Below are 8,641 nucleotides of genomic sequence, written 5' to 3'. Positions count from 1 at the left end.
CTGACACTCTATACGACATCAATGGCTGTTGGATTTGCTTCATTCAACAAAGAAAAAGGAGGCTAAAGGGTTAATGAGGTATTTGACTGATTTGAATGGCCAAAGCAAAATATTTGATTTGTTAGTCCAGTGAATGGACAGCTTTGTGGCTATAAGCTGAATATTCTTCACAAAATAAGATTTAAGATCTTACTTTTAAAGAAAGAAATGGAAAAGTCCTCAATAATAGAATTAAATTCACGTCATGTGCCAAAGTCTCATCTAAGGCTTTATTATACTGTGAGATGTGTCTTATGATAAATATTCTATGTATGGCTATGTATTTACTTGAGGTTTTAATGAAAAAAAAAATGAAACTGTTTTAATGGAAAATCTTTGCAATTAGTTTCCAAAATAGCTTCTTAAATTGCTCAGTTTTGAGAATATTTTTGGCGAGGCAATGTATTATAGTAAGTACAATAGTTCTAAAAAATCCTTAAAATCTTTCACTGTTTTTTACCATTTTAAATTGCTATTAAGTTAATGTTGGCCTAATTTCAAATAAGCCATCTTTAAATAGTTTATACATTTTTTTCTTATAAACTTGTTTCATTAAAATGCCATGCTAATGGGCCTGCAGCTGGCTTCCTATTGGAACTGCTCTAACAAGAGCTCTCTGGCCATTCCAAGAACCACAGAATTATAATTTTCATCGGAAGAAGTAACTCACTCCATCAATTATCCTCTTTCCTATATCTTGAGTCTCTCTTCTCCTATCCTGGCAGCCTTTTCTTGCCTTGGAAGCATATTCAGATCTACACCACTTGGAGAAAAATCCTTCTAAACTCCACTTCTTCCTCCAGCCACTGCATTTTCCCTTTCTTTGACTTATATTCAAGTTGTGTGAAAAGTATTCTTCTGAGTGCCAGTCATCAATAAGTGGAGAGAGGAAGGTGCAACCTGGATGGAAACTTCAGGATCGAAGAGCAGGGAGGGTGGAATGAGTCTATCTCAGGAGTTAACCATTGTTAAGAGAATGAGGCTCTCAGGGTTATACAGGCCTGTTTTCAAATTCCTACTTTGTCGCTTGATGGCCTGTGACGCTGGAAAAGTGGTTTAACCTATACAAGCTTCTATTTCCTTATGTGAATGTGAGGTAGGTTTAACCTATACAAGCTTCTATTTCCTTATGTGAATGTGAGGTAAAAATGGTGTCTACCCCATGATGTTAGAAACAGGATTGTGTTTGATAATCTAAGAAGAGCTTAATAAATGTTTGTTACAATTACTACTATTAGCAGAGGCTGATACTAGTCATTTGACGCTAAGTAAAACTTGAAGGACACAATTCCAGTGCAAAAAAAGGTTTGGAGGGCCAGTAAATTCAAACAAAATGAGGAAAAGCAGCTACTAGGAAGTAATGGGGGCAATAATTAGAAACTACAAGATGGAGCAAACGATCTTTGCTTGATTGAGAGATGGCAGAAACTGAAGATATGCCTGGAACACAGAGATAGGACGAAGGAGTTACATACATGTAAAACAGCTACATACTCGACAATCCTCGACAATCCCACCATGGGATCAGTTAGAGGTTAACTAATATTTGCTGGTACAATTTTCTGTTTGCTAATATTCTGAATGTAAAAGGTGGACTCCTATGACCCCTCCCTCCCTCAAGCTATACCCTTAATAATGCACGAGGTAATGAAAGGGCCATGCTGTTCTGGGTCAAGAGTCACTTATACGATGTTCCCCAGTTTCTAATTCTAAGTACCAGGAAAGGGAGTTAGAGGACAGAATGTAGCACACAGGTCACCAGAAGCAGTGTTGATTGGCATGAAGAATAGTAACAGTGAAATAAGGAGTTAGAGTGAGTAATTGTTCAACCCTTGAGGGGAGAACAGTGTTGTTACTCATTGTATACTAAAATAGATGTTTTCAGTATTTTTCCTTTCAGTAGGAGGTATAGAAATTTAGGCAAACCTTTGCTGTGATCTATGTGATTGTATGATAGATGCAGGGTTTGGAGGGTTTAAAAAGCACTACCAAAAAAAAGAGGTAAATTGTATCTTGTCCTTTGATAGATTCAGTATTATAAAGATTATGAATTAGCTTGATTGCGGTTATTTCACAATGTATGTGTACAGCAAATTGTCAAGTTGTATACTTTAAATATATACAATTAAAAAAATTATGCTCCAGAGCATTGTTAAGAACAATGAAGCAATCTTCACCTTTAATTAGTGGAGTTTAACTGCTAAGTGTGTTTTTTTGGGAAAGAGTGATTGAGGGCCCTACCTATACGACTGTCATCACGGGGTTACTGTGGGCATAACCAAAGCTGTGCCACCCAGATGAGCAACAGTAGAGGCTTAACACTGGGTGTGTGTGGAGTAATAGACCTCTCTAAAATACAGCTCTGACAATTAAGTTCATGAACTCATCCTAGAAAAGGTACTATATAACTCATTGCTGAATATCAGTATGGTCACCTTCGAAGTTCTCCCCTTGGAAAGCTATGCACCAATGCCAGTGTCTCGTCCACCCTTCAATTTTGGAGCTCTTTTTCTGAATGGCCATCAGGGCTGATATATTACCCTTGATGTCCTGAATGTCATCACAATGTCTTTCTTTCAATATTTCCTTTATCTTTGGGTAAAGAAAGAAGTCATTGGGGGCCAGAAAAGGCGAGTAGGGAGGGTGTTTCAATAGTTATTTGTTTACTGGCTAAAAACTCCCCCACAGACAGGGCCATGTGAGCTGGTGCATTGCCGTGATGCAAGAGCCATGAATTTCTGGCAAAAAGTTCAGGTCATCTAACTTTTTCACGCAGCCTTTTCAGCACTTCCAAATAGTAAACTTGGTTCACTGTGCGTCCACTTGGTACAAATTCATAATGAATAATCCCTCTGATATCAAAAAAAGGTTAGCAACATCGTTGCAACAAGTTCGCAAACTTAAGTGTCAGACCTGGTAATACAGCCCATCACTAACAAATAAATAAAGCCCCAGAATGGGGACCCAGTACCTAGAATTGTAATAATATATTATCTAAGATGTCCACTTTCCTACTAAATTTACAAGGCATGCAAAGATACAGTGAAATATGACCCAGACACTGGAAAAAAGGAGGCAATGAAAGCTGCCTGTGAGAGTAACCAGATGTCAGATTAAACAAAAAAAAGTTGAATGCAGCCATTATAAACATGCTTACAGAACTAATGATAAAGTAAGGGATGATTAAAAATGTAAAAGAATGTATGATGAGATATCAAATAAAATAGTGAATGTCAATAAAGATAGAAGTCTTAAAATAAGACTCAATGGAAAATTTTCAGTTAAAAAGTACAATAACTGAAATAAAAGTTCGCCAGAGAGTCTCAGCAGTAGATTTGAACTGGCAGAAGGAAGAATGATCAGATATGAAGATAGATCAATAGAGATTATGCAAGCCAAAGAATAGGGAGAAAAAAATCATGAATAGAGATTATGCAAGCCAAAGAATAGGGAGGAAAAAATGATGAATAAAAATGAACAGACCCGAAGAGAAATGTGTGGTATCATTAAACATACCAACATACACTTAATGGGAGTACCAGGAAGAGAGGAGAAAGAGAAAGGAGAAGAAATAATGTTAGAAGAATTGATGGCTGAACATATCCCAAATTTACTGAAAAACAATAATGTACACGTGCAGGGAGCTTAAGAAACTATAGGGTAGTATAAACACAAAGAGAACCACAAACAGCACATCACTGTAAAAATGCTAAAGGTCACAAACAAGGAGAAAATTTTGAAAGCACCAGGAGATAAATGATGTTACTTACAAGGGAACCACAATAAGATTAGCAGCTGAATTCTCAGCAGAAACAATGTAGGCAGACAATTAGTGGATAGCATAATTAAAACTGCTCAAGGAACAAGAATCTGCCAACCAAGAACTCTATATCCAACACAGTTCTTGATCAAAAGTGAAAGGAAAAAACAGAATATGTTGCTAGCAGACTTGCCTTACAAGTAATTCTAAACTTCTTTAGTTTGAAAACAAATGATCCCAGACTGCAATTCAAATTCACATGAAAAAACAAAGCGCATTGATAAAGATAATAATGTAATTGCAAAGGACCACATAAATGCATATTACTCTCCTTCTCTTAAATGCATATCAATTTAAGAGCAATTGCATAAAATAATATCGATATACCACATTGTTGGGCCTATCACAAGTAGAAATGCAATACATATGAAATATGTTTACCAAAAACACTACAGAGGAAGTGGATGGGAATAAAGCTATCATGGGCTAAGGAAATTATGGCAGATGGTGAAGAAATAAGTATTGTGATGTTATGTTGGTGAGGATGTGGAGCAATTGCAGGCCTCATGCACTCCAGGTGGGATTGTAAAATGGTGCAGGAACTTTGAAAAGCAGTCTGGCAATTTCTGAAATGATTAAACAGAGTTACCATATGACCCAGGAATTCTAATATACCCAAGAAAAATGAAAACATGTCGATGCACAAACTTGTACACAAATGTTTACAGCAGCATTATTCATAATTGCCAAAGTTGGAAACAACCCAAATAAATGTCCATCAATAGCCAACTGGATAAACAAAAGTCATATTCACATAATGAAATATTATTTGGCCATAAAAAGAAATGAAATAATGATATATGCTACAACTTTGATGGACCTTGAAATATCATGGTAAGTGAAAGATGCAGTCACAAAAGACCACCTACTATATGATTAAATTCATATGGAAATCCACAATAGAAAAATCTATAGAGACAGAAAGTAGACTAGTGATTGAGTCGGGCTGGGGAGTGGTACACTTTAAGGGTCTTTCAAGATGATTCCCATTATGTCTATTGACAAGAAAGCTACATCAAACAGAAAGGTAAAGTACTTCCTTAAATAAATTAGATATGGTGAAGGCATAATCTTTTCAGTGCTTAGGGATTCTAAAAGTTTTATCCTGGTCTAGTTAACTCTTTATTTAGAAGGGCCTTAAAATATGTCACTGCCTGTGATGGTTAATATATGCGTTAACTTGGCTTGGCTATGGTGCCCAGATAGTTAACCATTATTCTGGATGTTTCTGAGAAGGTGTTTTTGGATGAGACTAACATTTAAATCAGTAGACTTTTGAGTAAAGCAGATTACCCTCCATAATATGGGTGGGTCTCATCCAATCATTTGAAGACCTTTAGAGAAAAATACTGACCTGCCTGGAGGTAGAGGGAATTCTGCTAGCAGACTACCATTGGACTCAAACTGCAACTCAGGGTTGCCAACCTGCTGGCTTACCCTACAGATCTTGGATTTATTTCTAAGCCTCCAGAATCACATGAACCAATTCCTTAAAATCAATATCAATCTCTATATATACGCATATATCTATCGATAGATGTCCCATTGTTTCTCTTTCTCTGGAAAACCCTGACCCCTGACTAATTCAATGCACCAGATTCACAAATTAGCAGACCGGGGAACTCGTTACCCAGTTATAATAACTCATTTCTCAATTTGCTCTCCAAGTCTTCCTCGCTGATAAATAGACTTTGGATCTGGTTTCTTTACAGAACATTAGTGTATGTCCATCTTGTTACCAGATCACTTTTCTTACCAACTGTCCTCATTACCAAGTTTGCCTCATTCTTTAAGACTGCAGTTTTATCTGGTCATTGCTCCTTTGTTGTGATTCCCAGATTGGGCCTTGGCCTGTGACCCAACCCAGTGTTTGGGCACTTTTGACCATGGCTTGATCCCTTGGATGTCAAAACTGCCCAAACAATTGGAAATTCCAATGCCAACTACTAACTATCTAAATGTTTATCTGAGCTTGTCAGGTTTTCATATGTGTATCTCCTAGGGCTAGTGGAGTTTTTTGGGGGAGAGTTCCTTTTTTGCTGGCTCCATTTTCCAGATTAGAACTTAGCTCTTATTCTCTAAGTCATTTCTCCTATTTATGAACAATTTGAATGTCCAGTTTTCCTAATAAATAATTTATACCCTTATAGACAGAGCAGCTGTTTGAAGAAGTTCCAAATTTTGTTATTTTTGTAAGAAAAAGATTTGACCTCATACAGGAACAAGGGTTAAAGATAGTCCTCAAGTGAGTCAGTGGTAGGATCAGGAATAAAGCTACAAATCCCTGACTCAATCTTGCATGATCCCACTAAATTAGTGCCTTCTCTAAAAAGCTTATTGGCACCTACTGAATCTCCAGGAGACATCAAATGGCTTTCATTAAACAACATTTTGACTAAGAGTAAACATGAGAAACATGAATTGAATTTCTTTTAGTGCTTCTCAGTTCAAACCTAAGTGGTAAGCTCCTTTCTAAGTACTTTTTTTGCTTGGAGCTAAGGACATGTTAGCATGCCCTGAGAAGTTGAATAAGCCCAAACTCTGAATTCATTTGGAAATAGCTCATAAGACACTGAAACAAAGTTGAATAATTGAACATAGCAATTGCCTTCCAAGGCATTGCAGCAGAGTTGCGCTCACTGTACCTGTCTAAGAGTTACCTTTTAATTCTCGCTCTTTTTCCCATGTTTTTGATTTTCTGACGAACCTGAAGAAAACTGGAATGAAGAAAGTGTCGGCGTTCTTTCCAGTGGGCTACTTTTATTACCTGCATATGCCATTCTGTCTCAACTCCAGGTCTGTATACATTTCTTCTACTTCTTGAAATATTTATCTCCACCCTGGCTAACCTACAACGTGTAGCCATATTCCTTCTGAAAAGCCTCTACACTGTAGAGTCTACAGTAACCCCAGACTGGGTTAGGTGATCTGTCTTTCTGTTCCCATAACACCCTATGTTTACATATCAGCACTTAACACACTGAACTGAAATTGCTTGTTGATTAGTCTGCTTTCTCCTTTAGACTGTGCGTGCCTTGAATATAAGAAGAATCTTTATTTTATTCAACTGTCTGCCTCATTCACCTTGGAATCCCAAGACCTAGTAAATAGCTGTCTATATACATGTGTCCTTACCACACTAGTAAACATTAAATAGTAGCTAGATACAGGATGGATGGATAGACCGATCAGTAGTGGATGGAAAGGTTGACATAGAGGAAATAGGTCTTGGTTTGGCCACGTAACATAGAAATGGTGGAACCGTGATCCAGGGTAGAGTTCGGATCCAGAAACGCAACACCTCGGACATGTTTCAGGTACAAATTCAGTGCAAGTGTGTGACGCCTAGCAAATGTAAGCAAGCAACAAGTCTACGAGCCAGGGCTCCGGCCCTTGGTGTTCGTCATACTTTACATTGCTATCCTCCACAAGCCTTTGCTTAGTATTTGTCTTCTGTATGAAATTCCATTGGAAATCTTTTAATCCTAGCAAAAGCTTATATGTCCTTTCAAGGGAGAGGCTCCTGTGACTTCTTCTTCATTTCCCCTGATTTCTTTCTCATGGACTACCCCTTCCCTGGCCTTCTGACAGTGTTGTGTCTTCCTGGATTAGAATACTTGGCGTGTTCTGACTGGTAGGGCCTGAGCAAGCAGAGGAAAAATAGTCATAGTCCCTGGCCTTAAGGTGCACAATCAAGAGAGGGCCTGACTATTGAAAGCTGACTCCACGTGAGTCATAATGTGCCTATGTGTTTGCCTTCTCACTGGGCCGTGAACGATTTGAGGATGGGGACTACTTTGGTTCGTCTTTGTATCCTCAGTACCTGATACAAGAATGTTGCTTTGCCAACATGAATCTGACTCAAAGATACCTGTTATATTACCTTTCTTATTCTCAGGAGATGAATGTACGATAGTCAGCTCTTCAGCAAATATTACTGAGTAGATACACCAAGGACTCAGGTGCCAGGGATACAGAAATTAATAAAACAGACTAGGTAACTGTCCTTTTGAAGCTGACATTCTAAAAGGGGGAGACAGATAATAAATGAGTAAATAAATAAATAAATTGTACAGTCTAAAGGTTAATAGGTACTGTGAAATCAAATAAGTAGGACAAAGGTAGTGACTGAGGTGTGGGAATAGGTGTGGAGTGGTAACTACAACATGTGGTAGTCATGGAACGCCTCTCTGCACAGATGATATTTGAGAAGAGACTTGAATAAAAAAGGGGGTCGAATATATGGTGATAGAAGGAGAACTGACTCTGGGTGGGGAGCACACAATGCGATATATAGATGATGGATTCCAGAATTGGACACCTGAAACCTATGTCCCTTTACTAACCATTGTGATCCCAATAAATTTAATATAAAAAAATGACTAGATCACCAGATTAAAAAAAAAAGAGTAATCTGTGAAAATTCATGATGGAGGCACGTTCCAGGCAGAAGGAACTGAAAGTTCCCCTAAGATAGTAACATGCTTTGTTTCGGGAGTAAGAAGCATAGCATGGCTGAAACACAGGAACAAAGGAAAAAGGAGTCAAGAGAGACTAAGGCCATGGTGAACAGTTTGGATTTTATTTTAAAGGAGATGGGAAGTCACTGCTGAGTTTTCAGCATGGGAGTGACATGATCCTATTTATATTTTAAAATTTTTACTTCAGTTTTTGTGAGGAGATGAACTCGAGGGGTCCCAGGGTGAGAGCAGAACACCAGCGAGGACATTCTTTTACAGTAATCTAGGAGCATGTTGGTGGCTTGGACTGTGGTGGTAGAAG

The 8,641-nt window shown here is 38.0% G+C and overlaps 1 long non-coding RNA gene across 1 annotated transcript in view; it reads left to right on the top strand.

Annotated features, from left to right (window-relative positions):
* LOC109388986 (uncharacterized) overlaps positions 1–6,655 on the top strand; it is a 15,123-nt gene extending 8,468 nt beyond the window's left edge. Inside the window, exon 3 of the long non-coding RNA XR_002125303.1 lies at positions 6,573–6,655. This is a non-coding gene — a long non-coding RNA (uncharacterized LOC109388986). The remainder of the gene's footprint in view (positions 1–6,572) is intronic.
* The last annotated feature ends 1,986 nt before the right edge of the window (positions 6,656–8,641 follow it).

Source organism: Hipposideros armiger, unplaced genomic scaffold (genome assembly GCF_001890085.2).
Source record: "Hipposideros armiger isolate ML-2016 unplaced genomic scaffold, ASM189008v1 scaffold_214, whole genome shotgun sequence".
In the NCBI taxonomy this organism is placed as follows: domain Eukaryota; kingdom Metazoa; phylum Chordata; class Mammalia; order Chiroptera; family Hipposideridae; genus Hipposideros; species Hipposideros armiger.
Note: the sequence above shows the minus strand (reverse complement) of the source record. Positions and strands in the feature narration are given on the sequence as shown.